We start from the raw sequence: 19478 nt of genomic DNA on the forward strand, positions 1-19478 counted from the left end.
CCCCCGCAGACTAAAGAAGAGCAGCATGAATGTTTGTGTCTCTTTAGTCCTGAGGGAGTCGTAGAGAAACAATGCTGGCTCTCCAGTTAACTCAGCAACAGAAACAGCATCTCCTCTTTACTGCAGTGAAAACTACAAGGACTGTTTTGGTTCGCAAAACCAGATCATATTAATGTTCGTCTCTCCTCTCCCCACTCTCCCTCCCATCCTCCCTCCTATCCCTCCTATCCTCCCTCTTCCCCTTGGCGAATGTTTATTTGTCATTAAGTGCTTGTCACAAATAGCTCATTAAATTCCCCCTTTTGAGAAGCGATTAACAACATCCTCTCTGACACAGTGGGTGAAATATTTCTGGTGATGTATGGGCCATTGATTCTCCCCCTCCTGGGGGTGAGATGGTAATAATTGTCTAAGCATTAAAAAAAGGATTGGTTCAAATATGTTTTCAATGTTTTAAATATTACTCAAGTAACGTCATCTTTTAAACAATATGTTTTATAAAGCAGAACCATTCCAGGAAAACTACTAACAGCTACTTTATACTAACTACTAAAAGTTAGCCACCAACAATGGGTCAGAGTGACCCTGAAATAGCTAAACAATTGATTTTAAAAAAAGTCAAAAATTGGTTATAAAATAGTTTGGCCCAATGACACATTCTCTGGACCTGTTTTGAATAGCTATTTATTATTCATTATTTTTCTTTTTTCCAGTAACAGATAATCTCCAGAAAAGATTTTTTGAGCGAACTTGAAACTAATATGAGCTGTTTTTTTTTAAAGACAGTGTATTTGTCTCTTAACAATAGGTGGCCCAGTTGAACCTACATCCATTAGGATGTAGGTCTTACTGATATGAATTTAAACGCTAAATTTGAACAATTTTAAACGTTTTATTTTTACACCTTTTAAACAGTCTAGGAAACATGTTTTATTACACACCTTCATGGAAAAGCTTGTCAAACATTTGTATCCAAGCACACTACAAAGGGTTTAGAGTAGACTCTAGAGTAGATCACTAGGTGCCTGCCAGTAGGGGGCATCACTGAAAATGACTTTTTTCTTTCTATTTCTTTGTGATACTAATGAACAGCTTTACTGTATCATAATTCTCTGCAGCTCCTTCAAGCTCTGATAACAATCTATCAATTAAAACTGTTGAGTCTGAGGAGGTGTCGACCAATCACAGAGCAGTTTAGAAAGTTAGAAGATGCTCTTACTGGTTTGGGTCCAACTCAGAGCCTGGAGTTGCCACAGCCACATGCTGAACTTTACATAAACCCTGCCGGAGCTGTTGTTCCGGATTATGTCTACTTGTTTTTGAGATACATATATATATTTTTCTTTTTTCTGGTCATGTTCCTGTCCTGAGGGATGTGAACAGACACGGTGACTGTTGTTAAACCCTCACTGCTGTCTCTTCTCCAACTCTGCTCTGTCTCAGCTTTTGGACAGACAGTTAATTTAGAATTTTGTGAATATCCTGTCCTTTTTCTGTCCTGGTCTACACCTGTTATTTTAAAAAGTTTTTGACGACATGAACCAAATGTCACTTTGTATAGGTTCAAACTCAGGTCATGAGTCTATATCTATTTTTGTGAAATATGTAACTACAAGTGCCCAGACCTCCTAAAAGCCAAAGGAATTGATTTTAGATAGAACTCGCTGATGATGTCACCATGATGTCACCATTATGTGGCCTGAAAATGTAAAACAAAAACTGAAGTAAAACCATTTACATTTGCAGCAAACACAGTGTTAAATGTACACACAAGAAAGTGTTGCAGAAACTAAACTCATATTGACACTGAAGCCATGTCATGTGGACTCTACAGTAAATCTAAACGTTCTCATTATTTTTGTAATAGTCTGTCTGTCAAGTCAAAGATAACTGCAGAAAAAGTTTAGATTTCAGGAGAAGGACCAGGGCATATATATATATATATATATATGGCCTCTTTGTGATGTTGTACAGTAATAATACAGAACAAACGATGGCTTCAGCTTCTCTCCGTCTGCCACACGGACCAAAGACAGGACAGAGTTGTGTTTTTTTTTCATCAAATATAACTCTTACATGTATTTGATAAACATATGGGGATTTATAGCAAATATCCATAATTAAAATGACTACAGAGAGGTTTAACCTTATGTGTGAGGAAGAGCAGGGGTGGACTCTGGGGGTCAACTTATATTCCATTAAAACTCAACATGGTTGTTGACTCAGTGAAGCTTTCCTCGCCTTCCACGCTTCTAGAGTCTCATCCATCATGACGCTAAGATGGTGGAGCATGAACTATCCACTGATGTGTATCATGTTCTGGGATCTGCCATTGGCTGCTTACCTTGGGTTGATCTGATCTGCCATTGGCTGCTTACCTTGGGTAGAAAAACGAAAGACCTCAAAGACCAAAGTACACAAACTGCCAAAGGAAAACTGCCAGCAGGTGATTTTATGGCAGAATTGAGATGTAGAGTTCTCCGTGCACATTATTTTTGGCGCCTGTGTTTTTAGTCTAAGTGGTTCAGACAAAAACAAATAAGCTGCAGTTACTGACTGTTCGGCCGCTGAACTGTTTGACACCAGCCATCTTCATGTCCTCTTTTATCTCATTCATCAATCTTCTTCTGTCCCTTCTACCTTTGCCTAATAGCTCTGCCTACCTCCTTTAGACCTTTGTGTAAGACAACAGTTAATACAGTAACAAAAAGATGAAATAGGTTTGAGGTAAAATAACATTTATCTTAGATCTGGTCCTAAAACGTCTTTTACTTATTGATTTTAATGTTTTTAGATTAAATGTGAGTGTTACCAGCAAAATCAAACGAGTCAGTGAATATATGTTCCATTTGAATTTGACTTTAAAGAAAAATAGAAAAGAAAAGCACAGTCCATCATTATCAGGTTGAGAGGTCAGAGGTTAATATACATTTTGTAAAGAGCAGTGAAGTGCAAGAAAATGAATATAATACTTACTGTAAAACACAGAGTGTGTATGTCGTACAGTGTATATTTCTGAACCAAATACACATTACTATCCTGCACTTTTACTGACCTTTGGCAGCTTATAGATCACATAATAATTTCTTATCCGGGTAATTACAACATACAGAACATTTTAATATACTTTCTCACCTCCATTAATGAACTTCTAATTGTGACGAGCACAAATCCATTAGACCTCATTCTGCACGTCATTACTTATATAACACGTCACGGGACATTATGAAAAGCTGTGGTCCTGAAAGACTGGGGTCTGGTCTACGATTATTAATTTATTCTTACAGAGTGTCACCTTCAATAAATATTCATTTATCAGCACTAACCTACAAAAGCAGCTATAATTAGTTTGGAAAGTTACAGGAGCATGAGTCTGCTCTGACACATTCAATATCTGTTCTTGGGGAGATTAATCTCTGTCGCTTTTCTCTAAAATTACCTTTTTATTTGGTTTATTATTGACTCGTATATCTGCGGTTGAAAAGAAGCTCATCTCTTTAAAGTTAAATACCAAACACGGAAGCATAAAAAATGGTGCAATCTAAAACCCTTTGGATGGTGGTAGAGTGAGATTGAAAAGTCATGCAGGTTAAACTCGGGTTAAAAAGGAGCCTCTGTCAAAGGCTGTGTCTGTGTCACATACACTATCTGTTTCCATCAGATCCAGTCAGTTCATGTAATTAATGGCGCCCCCTGCCTCAGTCTGCGATATCTACTGCTGTTTTTACCTTAAAATACTTTAAACCTTATCTTGAGAACACTAAAACCAACACGGACTCCTTGTGTTTTGGTGCAGCAGGTCAGGTTGTTCTTCTAATGGTTATTCTGTCCTGACAGATTCAGTCCTGGTCCAGTCAAAACAAGTAATTTTGTTTAGTAAAATATGAGGCACCATGAACATTTTAAACCTAAATCTGCTCTTCGACTTTGTTTTTCAGGGGACTTGATGACATAGAGGTCATATTAAAGTCAGCACTTTTGTTCTTTAATATTTTGCTTCCTGCTGCGTTTGAGGTTTTCTGGGAAAGGGTTCAAGAACAGTTTCATAGCAGGTTGAAATTCTCACCTTGCTGTAGAAACTGTCATGTATTTGAGGCTCGTGCTGCTGTACGTGACTGTGGCTTTGACCCTGTTCAAAGTCAAAGTAGCTGCTCTCAGGAATTAACAGAAAGCTTTACAATACTCTTACCTGAAGAAACCTGCCGTAGGAAAAGTTTAATTAGTTTCCCAATAATATCATACTGTATCTTAAATGTCCTGTCATTCCAGGGATTACTAGAAAAAAGTTCTGAAGCTTTTAAATCTCCTACTTTTTATTTCTAAATGTTTTATGATTTATAAATGACTATTTGAGTTTGTACTTTGTCAAACTCACACCAAAATTATAGCAAATCTCTCTGTACACTTGTTTTGAACAACTAATCATGTCGTTTTTCATTTGCTGTCTTCAATTATCGTAAAACCTTTAAACGTCCTTGCTTTGGTAATTTGGACCAGTGTTATGTGCTGTAGTGATAAATCTTGTCCCTTTAAGTGGGTGAAATAAAAAAAAGAGCGTGTGAGAGCACCTTATAAGATTCCAGAGCAGCAGACTTCTGTCAGTGTACGGCTACTGTATATAGGTGTGCTTGGAGATGAGACTGAAGCTGGGGGAGTGAACTGAAAGATAACTTTTTTTTTATGAGCAGGGATTAGTGTTAGAGTCAGAACTTTGGATGAACTTTTACAACTAATCCTTTCTTAATTTGAAAAACATGGAGCTGAGGCCAATATGTATAGAAAATACCCGTGTACATTTTTCTCAGTCTGCACAAGGTGTAGTCTATAAAGATGAGTGGACTGAAGTGTCTCAAACGTGTTAGTGACTCACTGTCATAATGTGTTACAGTTAGAGTCTTACAGTTATAATGTTAGATTATTTTAGTGTAAACCGTTTGTTATTCTGTGGTTTATTTTTGTGTTTTCCTGTTTTATTTTGAAAGTTTTCGAACTGCCGTGTTTTTTCCCTGTCGCCATTAACTAATTACACCTGCGGTGAATTTCAGCGTTTCACACGCTACGCTACGTTAAATTACCATTTCTGACTTTTTTTTTAAACCAATTTCACAATTGGTTTAATTTACTAAGTATTTTGCTCACTTCTCCGTTGCCCTAAATTGGCTAAACCCGGTTCTGTTTGCCCACAACTGCAGCCTGAATGATTTTCAATTGCGCCAGCGGCGTTATGAATGCAGAAGACTTTCCAGGAGTTATTCAGAGGTACTGTAAAATACACGGCGATATAAGTTGACCAGTCGACCAATTTGTGGGCGTTAGTGTTTGAACATGAAGTTGTGGATTGAGAAATGTATTATACTTACAAAATAATAAATTATAGCCTTTGACAGCTGCTTGCCCTCAATAAACATGGCTGCCTGTTTATATATGAAAATAGCTTTGATTGATTGACCCAGAGCTTTCTTTCTCTCTCCTAAAATTAGTCATGTGGACATAGATGCTGCTTATCTGATGCTATCTCAGTTGGTCAACTCAGAGTACTTATTAGTCATAAGCAATGCTTGAAGGACAGTGAATCGTCATAAAAAGTGTTCAATGTTCTGTTATCATTAACATGCCCCGTTGTATTTATAGATACTTTATTGTCGTGTTAATTTGGATGCAACATATGTTGTGTTTCCGGTCACACCTGAGTCTGTATCTGTCACAGTCTGGCGTTTCTGGACATCCCCTGGGCTCCAGTCATAGATGACAGAGGCTGTTAAATTAATTGGGAACCAATTAAGTGACTGATAATCTCCTTTGAGCAAACTGACCTTCATGCACTGTTTCTCTGAGAGTGAAGATCATTTGTGGACTGAAGATAAATAGCTGTGGCTTTTTACTAAGGTTGTTTCTGATCTTCAATTTTCCTGCTCACACAAGTTAGCATTGGATACAGGAAAATTAAGTGCTTAGAAGAATCAGCCTCTGTAGAGTCTGATTTGGTGCTGCTTCACAGGCAGCACAGCCTCAGCATGAGTGTCATTTAATGTGCTGTTAATCTTTGTTAGCTTGATAATTTCAGACAAATGTGAGACGTTATTTGAACAGAATAGTAAGTGCAGTCCTATATTTCCTAAATTTCCCAAAGGGAACCCTGAGGGATTAATAAAGTGCTATCTATCTATGTATCTATTAAGTACTTTTTTCTTTCTCTTACAGCTTTGTCCCTTTTTTCAGGGGTTGCCACAGCGAATCATTGATTTCCATATTCATCTCTACAATTTGAATGTTGGTACATTGGCAATAAGGTAATGTTTTTAATAATACCATATTATGATCAATTTATTAATAAAGAAATAAAGGTATCAGATTGGTGTTGGCACATACTCCAGGTATTGCTATCAGATGTATAGATGTAAGTTGTATATAGCCATTCCTAGCTTTTTCAAGCAATGTACTGTAGCTCAATCAAGATTTATCTAATCTAATCTGTTGTTTCCTGGTCAGGCTAATTATATCTGGTTTAGTTTAGTTAAATCTTATTCAATCTTAGAGAGTGTTTAAGGTATGGTTAAACCTTATAACAAACCTTTATTGTTATTTTTAAACCTTGATTTCTTTAAAAACATATCATGCCATATCTAGTGATACATTGCCACTTTTTTAATTAGGCGTTACAGTTACTATGTCATATTATTTTATTGTAAATCTGTTTGTTTTTCTGTGGTTTATTTTAGTTTTCTTGTTTTATTTTGAAAATTTCCCACTCCATCCTGTTTTTTTTTCTGTCGCCATTAACGGATTACCTGTTCACCTGTAGTGAGAAAAACTAGATTTTTCTGACGTAGTGTCTAATAAACTGTTTTATGTTAGTTGTATTCACAGCAAAAGAAAAGATTGTATGGCTCTCATGGAAATACATTTTAAAATATGTGACTTTTTTGGCTCTCTCTGCTAAAAAAGGTTCCCGACCCCTGCGCTACACTAAGGAAAACTATTATTGCACCTTTGTCACATTTTCTATTTTTTATTTATAAATACTATTACTATTAATAAATAATATAAATACTTTTTTGGAAATATTTTTTTCACAGTTGGTTTAATTTTTTTAAAATAGTAAGTATTTTGCTCACTTCTCTGTTGCCTTAAACTGGCTAAACCCGGTTCTATTTACCCACAGCTACAACCTGGATGATTTTCAATTGAGTTCAGTGGCGTTAGAAATGCCGAAGATTTTCCAGGAGTTATTTGGAGGTACTGTAAAAATACACAATCATTTAAGTTTACCAATGCAAACATATTTATTAAACAATCTTCTTTACATCTTAAAATAATTGCTCAGAATACCTGTATGAGAAAACAATAGTTTCACTTAAGTATTGGCCAGGAATAACGAATGCTTATATAAATTAACTAACAGTAGCCAGTTATTCTTTGAGTCTGACTCTACGTGTCTAAGTGGTTTTTTTTTTATTTTTCTCAATCTTCATCCCTGCCTGGTTGATGTTTCATGCACCCTAAGCTAAAGCATCTTATCGCTTCCTTTTTTGTTTTTTTTACAATGGCCCTGGTTTATGTTAAAAACTCAACAAAAATGTGCATGTATCAGAAGAAGGTGGTTTTTCTCCCAGGACCATTGTAATATTAAAATGCACATTTACTTTATTTATGAAAAAATGTAAATTTGCATGAGAAAATATTGTGGTGCTAACATTGAACTGATAAAATGGCTTATTATTCCACTCCTTTCTGCCAATTCATTCATTTTTTGAACAAATTTCACAAAGAATATATGTTTTATGCATCTTCCATGTTTTACTGTCTGCTGTCAAACATGCCGTGCATTGCACTGTCAGTGAATTAGAAAACAGTTTTTCCATGTTGTAATTCCATCAGGAAATCAAAGAATCCTACGTTTGACAACCAAACCAATGCACAGTGGGCTCATGGAGACTGCTTCTCCCTTATCCTCCCTGAATTTAATCATTCCAGCACTCAGAGACGGGGCCACAGTTTCTGTGGATAACATGCTGTTTACTGTCTTCTCTCTCTAGCTCCACTACTGCAGAAGCACTTTTATTCTGTCATGTATTTTAAGGGTCGCCTGACCTTGATGGTATTATGCACATTCTTTGGTTCCTAGAAAAACCTGTGCTCACAGGTACATGTTTAATTAATGTTGTACAACGAAACAGACATCCAGCAATGTTAGTCATAGCAAGAACCAACAGTTCTGCACTTGACATTTTGTCTTACTTTATACAGTATGTAACAGGCGAGTAAAAGATATGTTTTTGTATTTCTTATATAAAAGAAAAAAAGAACAACCATTACATGGTAAAAATGGTGCCATATTGCAGGTGCTTTTTTCACCTTGTGAGTCCCCTGTGAGTGTATTGACAGTATGCTAATCAGAGAACATTCCTTTATTCACCTTGATTAGTGAGTGGACAGTAACTACAGAGCTGTCGGTGCAGCAGAGTTCACCCTCTAACAATTGTGGTCTATTTAACAATAAAAAAGTGCACGTTCATAGCTATTCCAGATAGAGACCAGACGACCTCTGTGCGTTAGCGTTCCTGGCTCTCACTCACACCTGCGATTGGATGTCTGTAAGCTCACACAGTAATTGGACAGTGGGAGGATTTTTTTTCCTAAAGGATGAGGTTTTGTGCTTTTTTTCTCCTTTATCTTGTCAGAGTGATGGATTTATATGGTCATGGCACAAAAGAAATGAGCTAAAAAATGTTCAATTATGTTTTATTTGCTCTTTTTAAGAGCTCTTATGGCCCAGGAACACAACAGAGTTGTTTTTATATAAAAAATGATTGCTAGTTGTATGAATATGTATTTAATGTTTTTGATTCCAATCAGTGGGAAATACTTTAGGAAACCCTATAGAACACGTTAAGAGTTCTTGTAACAGTCTTTATTTTCAACAAAAACTCAAGGTTATACTTTTCTGTGTCATTGTAAGAGCCTTTTAAAAGCTTGCAATAAATGTTTAATTGTATTATTATTAATGCAATGCAAGAGGAGTCATGAAACACATCTAAGGAATCTATGGAATTGATCAAATTAGTCCTGAGTTTCTGTTATTATCATTTAATCTTGTACAAACTAATTTGACAAGTAATAATAATTTATAACAATAATAGGAATTGTTATTGATGCTGTTTGCCTTTAAAAGAGGCAAACATTTTTCTCTCTGCACACAAGATTTTTCTTGCATTTGCCGATGTGCCAAAATCAACAAATGTGCTGTAAATTTCATCTTGAACAACAAATAATTGACTTCTGTCAGTTCTTTTCCAATCCTCAGTATTTTCATTGCTTTGCAGGAGACTCATGAAGTCCACTTTAGGGCAAGCTTAGATGTCATAAAGGACAGTCATAATATAGCTTTAATATTTCTTTTCTTGTCTTTTCCCTAAATGCTTTTGAAAATTGATTGGCAGTCACAACGTTAGCAGACTGTACTGTACATAGGAGTGAAAACATGTTCTTTGAACAAATAAATGGTAAAACATATTTTTCCTTAAATGTGTTTGCTGTAGGATGTACAGGCATTGTACTGTTTCTCAAAATCTGTCATTCAACTTTTGTAGAATAGAGAAAAAAACAAGTTGTGGAGAAGCATTGAAGGTGAGAAATCAATTTCAGCAATGTGTACAATACAAAAGAAAATAATTGACTGTAAAGCTGTGCAGACAGCTGCTGTGTGCTGAAAACAGACAGTTTTGTATAATGAATAATAGTAGTATTACAGCTTCAGTCGGTAAGAGCAACAAAATGTATCTAAACGTATCACTGAATGCATATACTATTTTGTCAGTGTTTGCTGATAAGCCATTACACACACACCAATGATTTGGGTTCACTTTTAATGTTCTGGACCACTGAACTGAGGTTCAAACTGAGGTTTATTTTTCAGATCTACTCCTACTATAATAACTTAGTTTATAGTCTGAGCTGTCAGCCAAAGCTTTGATTTCAGACTTCAGAAAAAGAACTACTCACAAAGCAGGCGATGGATGTAAAGATGCTATTCCCATAAAAAAATTTCATGAAAATGTTTGAAGTTTGGAGATTTGCACCAAGTTTTTTAACAGTAATTTAAAGAGAGAAAATAGAAAATAGTTAGATGTAGAAAACCTAAAGAAAATTAGTAAGAACATGCGTGATGACTCTCAACCTTAGTTGATTTAAGTGTAAACAAAGACAATCAATAAAGTCCTGCAAATTACTGGACTAAATTTTGGACTAAGCCCAATTCCTCCAGAAAAAAAAATACAAGCAGATTTTAAGAATTTAATCTGATGAGAGAATCGGAAAAGGAAGAAAGGGAAAAGGAAGACCATAGAAGTCAAAGAGCCCTGCTTCAAAGTGGGTCAGTAACTCCACAAATGAGAATCTTGTGAAAGTGAAAGCTAAAAAACAAAATTAGTCAATGGTCTGAAGATACACAGATCAAAGGAGACACTGATTCCCAAATAAATCCAAACATGTCGGGCTCATTTCACTAATCTATCTTCTCAAATACTATACATGAGCCACAACAGCTTGAACCAAAATAAGGAAACTGAGTTGGCGTTTAATTATCAAAGAAATTAGCGTGAGCTATCAAGCTGAAAATAGACTTCTTATCAGTGATTTATTATAAAATAATGGGGAAGTAAATGGAGTTCATTGGCTTATACCATGATTGTCAATGAGCTAAAGGCAATGTTTACCCTGTGAGAGTCAAAATCATTTGGTGGGAGTGGATGGTCACAAAGTTTTATGAAATCTTTACTTATTTATGGACACATTTTTTATTCTAACCTTAACATGACAATATCTTGACTTTCTTCAGTTGTCTTTGTGGCTAACCTTTAGTTCATTATGTTGTGTGTTGGTCATTTTTGGTATGTCCTTCACCACTGATTTAGACTTAAATAACATTTAACATGTGGATTAATGGCTTTCGTTTGTTTTTGGTTTAGGGCAAAACATTGACTAAGTTCAAGTTTGACTGAATTGTTGATATTTTTAAATAAAGCCATGTTAATTGAATCTTTAATATCCTCTTAACAAACTCCCTTTTCTGGCTATATTTCTGCTGAGAAAAAACTTACTTAAAACTATTTTCAATATCTATTTTTGGTAAATTTAGCCTGATGTTGGTGAAATTATATTAAAAAAAAAAACAACTAAAAGTAAGATACCTGTCCACTGAGCCAGCTCGCATTAGGCCTGAAGTCAAAAAGGAAACTTAGCTATAAGTTTACACATTACAAGATGTGAAAATCACAAGATATAGTGTTTAATGCTTTAAGATAATTTTATCATTACTGACATAGTACATTTTATTTTCCCATAATGAATTTAGATAAAATTAAAAACAATAGTGGGTTGTACGATGTGGTAGACACGTCTATTTTTGTCTGTCTTCAGCTTGAATTTTGTTTTTTGGGGGGCAGCTAAAAGCCGCTGAAATGACATTGCATCCAATCAATCTTGAAAAAGACTACAAAGATCTCAGAAAAGCCAAGAGGCACGACTTCTGTTCATCAGCATTCTGAGAAAAGGCTGATTAGGACCATGAAAATTCCCTCGCTCTGGTCCTGATTTCACCAGTACAGCCTATTAGATGTTTGGTGCAGGACAGCCTTGGTCGCAGTCCTATTTCTGTAAGCGTGTTTCTGTGTGTCAGGAGATAAATTGAACTAAAGGGCGTATCTGTATAGATGAAGACTCTGAAAAGCTGTCATGTATTTTGGCTTAATAAATACTGATCTTTTTGAACCGGACAAAGACTGAAGTCTAATAAGTATCACAAACATGGTTTGAGTGATCAAAAGCAGTATTTGAATTAACATCAAACAGCATCACAGTATGGCCTTGCCTTCCTGTAAATGAGGTTTCAGGAAACAGTCATCAGCATTTTAAAAGAATATGTCAATGTGAAAATGAACGTATCTTAAAGAAGCAATAGTTCTTCTGTTTTTTTCCCCTACTGTCTTGACTTAACATTTTTTTTGTAAATGAAATTTCCCCCTCATTTCCTTTGTCTTTATCTTACTCAAACACACGGTGACTTATCCCTATCCCAACCTCTAACACGTCAGTCTCCTCTGCCTAATCAATAACTCAGCCAGTAAAGTCTGCTTGATCAATAGTAGCCATTTATGTGAAACAGCTAAGCAGCAGCAGCAGCAGCAGCAGCAGCAGCAGCAGTGACCCAAAACTATCACCCTGTTACATCTGTAGCCTCATGCTTGGAATTAATTCACTTGTTAATGTGAAAAATCAGTGTCTGTAATGTTCCTTTTAAAGATTCTTTAGGCCAGTGGTTCTGAAAGTAGCAAGTGACATTTTGTATTGATGCCTGCAAAACTCTCAACATTTTTATTCATCAGGACGTTGACCAATGGGTCACATTCCTAATTCTTTTAAATAAATCTTTAATCTTAAAGGAAATTGTATTGAGTTAGCAAGTAGATCTTTGTATTTCGTTTTTGACGTTTTTGTCTGGCGATCTGTACTGGCAAAACAATGCAGAATGATGCACTGACGTTGTTGTGCACTGCCTACGCCTACTTCTGTACTACTGCTGCATGCAACCTTCTTTAGAATCACATTCCCTTTCTTGGTTTCTTTGATTTCTATGCTTTCTCTTGATCCACAACACCATTGGTACTACACATTGTCTTAGCAACCATTACCCATATTTTCATTCACTAAATATGCTAGATAAAAGCAGGTCTTTGTCCTTGGATTATTATATAGGCTCATCTATAAACTATAGGTTGTTCTTAGTTCTGTGTGGACTCAGCAGCAGTTAATTTCTTCAGCTCCACCACACTTGTCCTTGGTGGAGACACTTCTACCATAATTTTTAACCATCTAAATGAGGGTGAATAATAATTTCCCTGTACACCGATTGATATATTAATATTTCATGTAGCAACGATAATAATTTGCCTTTGTTTCGTTCGTTCGTTTTTTGAAACAAAGTCTTCCTGTGGCAAACTCAAGGGTCTTTGGTTGTGATTGATGAGTGCTTTATTTATTATTTTGCATATGTGCTCAGCAAAGATCACTGTGATGGATGTTCATGCTTTTGCCCTGAAGGCCACTTGATCACACCACATTTTCAGGTGAGGAGGTGTGGACTTGTAGAGTGGAGCACTCACCGTGATTCTTGGAGTTTTGTTATGCAAGTATCAAAGGAATAATATTTTTTGTTTTAAGCTTGTTTTAATAGAGTCCTCGAGTTCAAGGTTAACTGAAGTTTTATTTCCTTTTACTCCATGAAGTTTGGGCTCAGAGACCCTCTGTCAGTGTTTGGAGAGGCTTAATTGTTGGAAGGCTTTTCTTGCACTAATTAGTAATTAGTTGTGAGTCTGTTTAACTCCTGAAATGTATACTTTGGGAGGAGACAAGATGTGCAAGGTGAAGACAGGAGAATAAAATTGTTTAATTGTCTTTATTTCAAAAATTGAAAGTTGGAATTCCATGAGGGATTTACCCTCACTGAAAGTGGGAATCAGTGATGAGTGTCCCTGGCCTCATTCTGGAGGTCACTGTTGTTGAAATGTCCTCTGGCTGTACAGCATGGCTTTGCAGGCTGGACAAAAAAAGTGCAGTGATTTTAATGGTGAATTAAGCTTCTATGGTTGACTGCTTTTTCAGTCTTGATGCATGGAAGTGGTCCATGTATTGTCATTCCTAGCCATTCAGTTTCATGTCAGACCGTTTAATATAGGAAAAGTTTAATATAGCCTAGTACATCACACACACTACCAGGTGCTTTTATAAAGAGGCATCAGTGTTAATTACTTCAGATGACAGTAGTCACAATGTTTCTGTTGGTTTGTAGTGTTGGACAAAGTGCCAGATTTGCAGCTGGAAAGATGTTCTCGTTCCACCTTCCACTGTTCTACAATAGTAAGGACAACTATTAAAACATTCCTGTCCCTCTGGATTCTGCCTCAGTTAATCAGTGACATTTAAAGAATGTTCAGCTCTTGTCAGCTCCTGCCACTTTATTAAGAGACTATGCCATAGTACAGACAGAACAGGGAACTGACCAGAGTCAGGGGCATTTGTGAGAAGAATGTGGAATCTAACAATTAGCTTTGATAGTTTAGGAAAACTAATACAAAAATCTAAAGGTACAAAAAGGCCTTTTTGATACAGGTCTTCAAAGTCTCTAAAAGCACATATTTTTATTTTCACCTTAAGTCTCAGAGACACAGAACTCTGTCTGGGGAAAATCATTTCACCACCTAACAGCTCCCAAAACAAATATTATTTCCAGTGACTGTCACATCATCTGTGCATCAAGCACTTGTTTTTGCCCCTTTCAGAATGTTCCAGTAACAAAACCCCCAGATAAAATACTCAAAATCAACATCAGTTGTAGTTTAGTTTCGCCTTCAGGTCCTTTTCTTAGTGGGGTTGTCTGAGCACAAGGAACTGCTGGTAGCCAGATGTCGACATCCAACTCCTCCTCATTTGTTTTTAGGGCTTCCTTCCTTTAGTTGAAGTTATGGTGTTGTTACTTTTGTCGGACTGAAAAGACCCATGTGTTTTTACACGTCATTTTTTTCTGATATCCGTGAATCAATGTACCTTTATCCGATAAGTCCTTCAGCTGAGCAGTCACTAATTTATCTAAATGAATCAACAATCATTTTAATAATTTAATAATTTTTTCTCGTGTGTCAATTTTTTTTTTCCAGTAGAAAATGTCACAGCTTCAGTCAACCAAGACTTTTTTGGTTGATTACAGCCCTAATAATCATGGCGATGCCGTCACCAAGAGATAACAAACAAACTTTCTGACACTAACGCTAATAAACATTACTTTGTTTGAAAATTATCATTACCTGTAGATGTATGATTGTCCCTGTAAAATCTCCCTGCACTACTGCGTTTGGGAGAAAAAGGAAAACAGAGACAGAAGTGCTCTGTTGCAGGTTTCTCAATCCTTTTGAAATATAAATGGCTTTTTTCAGTTGTTTGTGAGGTGATGCTTCAGTGATGTGAAGTGATCTGAGGCAACTCCAGTACGTGGGATAGAAGGGGGAAGTTTGGAGATGAAAGTGAGTGCTTTGAAGAGATACTTGTCTGACCTTGGGTGACCTCAGGACTCTGTCAGTTTAGAGGGGATATTTGGAGGTGTGGAGGTGGCTGTCAGAAACCTTTGTGATGGAGTGATTCAATTGATATTGTGGCTTTGTTTAAAAAAAATACATGAATGGAACTGATTTGTTATGTACAGTAATTAGTATCATGTAGCAACTATTCACTACAGTAAAAGATGTTATGAAATGGTAATATTTTATACAATACACAGGGAATTGTCAAATTGTCAGAGTGAAATTTAAATTAAAATCTAATCAAAAGACAAAAGTGAAGTCAGACAAAACTGTAGATTGATGAAATACTGAATGGTTTCTCAAGCGTTTCTCTGTTGCCAGTTCAGTCTTTTTGAGGAAGAACTAGTCATGGTTAACATTGCTTGAATATTCTTGAATATTCTGCCAATCAAAAGAAATGATACAAAAGCTAATAATCTCAGTTTGTTTTCGTTTACAGTTTTGTTATAAAACTGACAAACCGTATCCGTATCTTAATCCAACGGCTAAAACTACTGTGGAATGGTATTACATTGGAAACCAACATGCTCTTTAGACAGACTGACCATACATTTCTTAATTATTCATTCACATAGTTAAACCTTTTTACACCCGTTTAGTGTATAACCTTCACATTACGTTGGTAACAACTTGTTGGAATCAGACAAAGAGAAACATTGTTTGTTTTTAAGGCTGAACTGGAGAGAAACAACAATTTGTCTTCAAACATAATATTTTTCTTTGCATTCCGCACATTGAAGATGGTATAACAGACCTTCAGCACTACAGCACGAGAAGGCACATTATATAAATACACATACAATGGAAACATGAATATTTGACGTGCCATCAACAGGATTAATGCAGTGTGAGAGGTTGTGGCAGCAGCATCATTTTGACACATCCCACTTCTGCAGGGTGTTGCGTAACTAAGTTAAATATAGATCTCGTCATTTTCATTATGAAAATAATTATAAATGCAGACAAAACTGTGTTCCACCAGGTGAATTAGCACGTCCTCCTCCTGCTGTGAGCAGAGGCACGGAGCTATTATAACGGCAAATTTAGTTTCATAATGTATACATTTAGGGTGTTTTAGGACTTAAAACTACTTCCTGCTTACTTGTGTTTGTTGAATCAAACTTCTGTGGATGTTGGTTTTGACTTTGTGGTGTCTTTGTGGATGTATTTTCTATTTGAAAGAGGTGGCTGGAGGGAGGTAATCTAGATGAAGTCAAATAAGATCAGGTCTGAAATAACACTGTCATGGTGCAAAGCCAGCTGACTTTAACAGCCGTGAATTTATCTTTTGGTCAAAAGCAAACCTTTTGCTCTATGGTGGTACATTTTATTAGAGTAAATAAAAGGATTTTTGTTTGTGTTCCAACAAGAACAATTTGATCTTTAAAAGAAAAAGACTTAACAGTTGTGGTATATTCTGCCAGAAGTTCCAGGTGTGCTTGGCACAGTAGGAGAGTAGGAGGCAGGAAAAAAAAGAAACACGAATGATCTACATCTGGATATGAAGTCGGAGCGGCAGGAAATAGTAAAATATAAGAGAACAAAAAAAATATATAAAAAGGATACAGTAGGAAAGATCTATGTGTAAAAAAAAAAAGTAAAATGTGCAGAATGGAAAGAAAAACTTTGTTAAAGTTATGACACAGAGAAGCAAATTCTACGGCATAGGTCCTCACGGCATTCCACTGAATTCATTAAGACACAGGAGCCGTTAATAGTTGAGTTGACATTCACGAGCAGCCAGGCAGCACTTTCTGTTTCCTCTGTTTCGTCAAAGTGAAAAGGGCTGAAATGTCCAGGTTTTTAATGTCATTCCTATTAGTGAGTGTGAGTGTTGACACACGCACGCTGTATGACACGTGTGACAATGTGTGGCCGTGTAGAGGAGTGGAAATCAGGGGAAGTGAGGAGGCGGCAGGAGGAGGTTTTTTAAATTTTGATGTCACTTTCATCCAAAAATAATTACGGTGATCTGTCCAGATGATTGATCATTGTAAAGAGGCTGGGCTTTTTTTCATACAGCTTACAGATTACTGTTGGTATGCATGTATTATTATAATCGGGCGTTGCGTCTTAAATTAAGTTTTAAGTCAGAGATTGAAGTTTACAATTTAATCGTTTCTGCATTGTCACGACAGAAATAGGAATGATTATTCTTTCTTTATTTACAGACATGTTTTCCTAACTGTCACCTTACTGTACCCGAGTTTGATGCTTACATTGTTGTTATTTAATGAAAAACTTGCAGTAAAACCCAATTTCTCCCATTTGACTGTGCTGGTCTGTGAAATCTGACCAACAGTAAGTGCAGCTGTGCCCGTGTGAGCATCTGTGCGTGGCTGCACTCAAATCCCTGTGAGTAAATTAGCAGTGATCCTATGCCCTTTTGTTCCACAGTGACCTGTTCACGGCCACTTTACCATGTTTTCAACTATTTTTTTCCATGCAGCTGCTTTTTTTTCCCTCATTTGCAGCTACAGCAGACACTGCAGCCTCAGGTGCAGACAGGACCATTTCCAGGAGTCATTTAAACAGACATTTGTGGGCCCAAGTAAACACATGCTATAAGTGGCAGACTTCATCTGGGCTGCCGAGCCCCTGGTCAAACACATGGGCACACACACACACACTTGCATGCTGCAGAAGTTAGTACTTACCTGACAGGCACTGGTTAGTTTTGTGCTCCATCCTGAGACAATTGGGCATGTACAGGAGGAATTCTGTATCCATTCCATCAGGAGCCACTTATCTGCTGAACTCTCACAAAAGGACATTGTTTTCTGTAATCACCACTCTGCTGGTTGATAGCAGTCTTTTCATTTTGTTTGGATCTGTGTGTTTGAGACAAAAGGTGCCTTTGGCTACCAGTTAAATACTGTCTATCTGCCTGTCTACACGTGAGTTAGTGTCCTACACACTTTCCCATATCTTTGGAGAACTGGCTTAAAACTTGTAAAAAAGTACTCCCTGTCATGTAGGAAAAACATTTTTCTTGGCTTTGTTTTATAAGTTAAATGTACATAGAAAGTTTTAAGGAGATGTCCTCATTTTAGAGGTGTCTTATTGTAATACCTAATTTGTCGAGTTGTTCAGTTCTTTGACAAGTCAAAGTCAGTTTTAGACCTTTAATAATTTCAACAGGTTTGGCTTAAAGATGTGATGTGCTTTGATTTCAATACTGTATGGGGAAAGTACAAATACTTGTTTTCAAGGGGGTACTTTCTGACTTTGGAAAGTTTACTTCATTGGCTTTGTATATTGTAACCAGAATAAGTTACAAGACTTGAAAAAATAAAGTAAAGCAGTTTTTTCTCATAAATTACAGTCAGCAGTTTAACAGGTTTTAGAGTCAGACACCTAAGGATTTGTCTTGGACCTACACTGGTATGAATACATTGTTATTGAGCTATTCAAACTGGGCGTGTTGTCATCTTGTGACATGTTGAATGGACTTAATCCAAAGGCTAAACCTGGGTTTTCCAACAGGCAGGTGAGAGTTGGAAAATATGCACCAGAGCAATGACTAATATCTTTGCCCGGCAACACTGGTGTGAAGAGCAAAGTGAGGGGCTGCAGGGCAGTGAGCAGCAGACCCTTAGTAATTACAGCCCTGCTCTCACACCTGCAGCCTGGGGAGAGAAGAAAAATCAGATTTCTTACTGATACAGAGGGAATCCCACTGCATGCAGTTCATATAAATATTACATTGGTGCAGTGAAACAGTACCACAACCCTTCAGTAAATACTGTAGCTTCACTTTAAGCTGCTGTACAGGCTCTGGCTTTTCCTCGTCTTTGTTTAGAGAATTCTTCCCCTGATATGTACTGAGGTTTTATTATAGATACAAGTTGATTTTAGGCTGTATTTATTTATTCATTGGCTTAAAAAAATTAGCAAAGGTTTTATTAACTAGATGAGGGTTGATTCAAAGGCTTTATCACAGTATTTGCCAAATATGTATAGCCATTCCTGCAAAAATGTTGCGAAAAGTTCCAATAAATACATTTTATAGCTGTAAGTGACAAAATGTAAGTTTGACTTCACAATGGAGATTTACCTCTGGTGTCTCCTCTCTGTACCTCCTCTCTGCTACTCCTCTTCATCTCTCCACTATCCCCTTCCCACAAGCTTCGAATTTGTTCTGCTAGCTTTGTCCGTTGAATTATCTGTTGTTTTTTTAACAGACAAAAAAAATCCTGTATTTTCCTTGGTGGTTAGACTACCTTCTGTAATGATGAGGTATGTGACTTAATGAACAGGCCTTCAGAGCTGTTTTTACTGTGAGGACGGGCAAAGGAAGATTATCATGCACCACATGATGTTTAACATAAACATGCAGCTGAAGCA

General features: G+C 36.6%; 1 long non-coding RNA gene across 1 annotated transcript in view; it reads left to right on the forward strand.

The window, feature by feature from the left end:
* Positions 1–4550: 4550 nt before the first annotated feature.
* The window catches only part of LOC103382165 (uncharacterized), a 21243-nt gene continuing 6315 nt past the window's right edge, over positions 4551–19478 (forward strand). The window contains exons 1-3 of the long non-coding RNA XR_003050417.1: positions 4551–5259; positions 6202–6290; positions 7163–7236. This is a non-coding gene — a long non-coding RNA (uncharacterized LOC103382165). The remainder of the gene's footprint in view (positions 5260–6201; positions 6291–7162; positions 7237–19478) is intronic.

Source organism: Cynoglossus semilaevis, chromosome 8 (genome assembly GCF_000523025.1).
Source record: "Cynoglossus semilaevis isolate Cse_v1.0 chromosome 8, Cse_v1.0, whole genome shotgun sequence".
Classification (NCBI taxonomy): Eukaryota; Metazoa; Chordata; class Actinopteri; order Pleuronectiformes; family Cynoglossidae; genus Cynoglossus; species Cynoglossus semilaevis.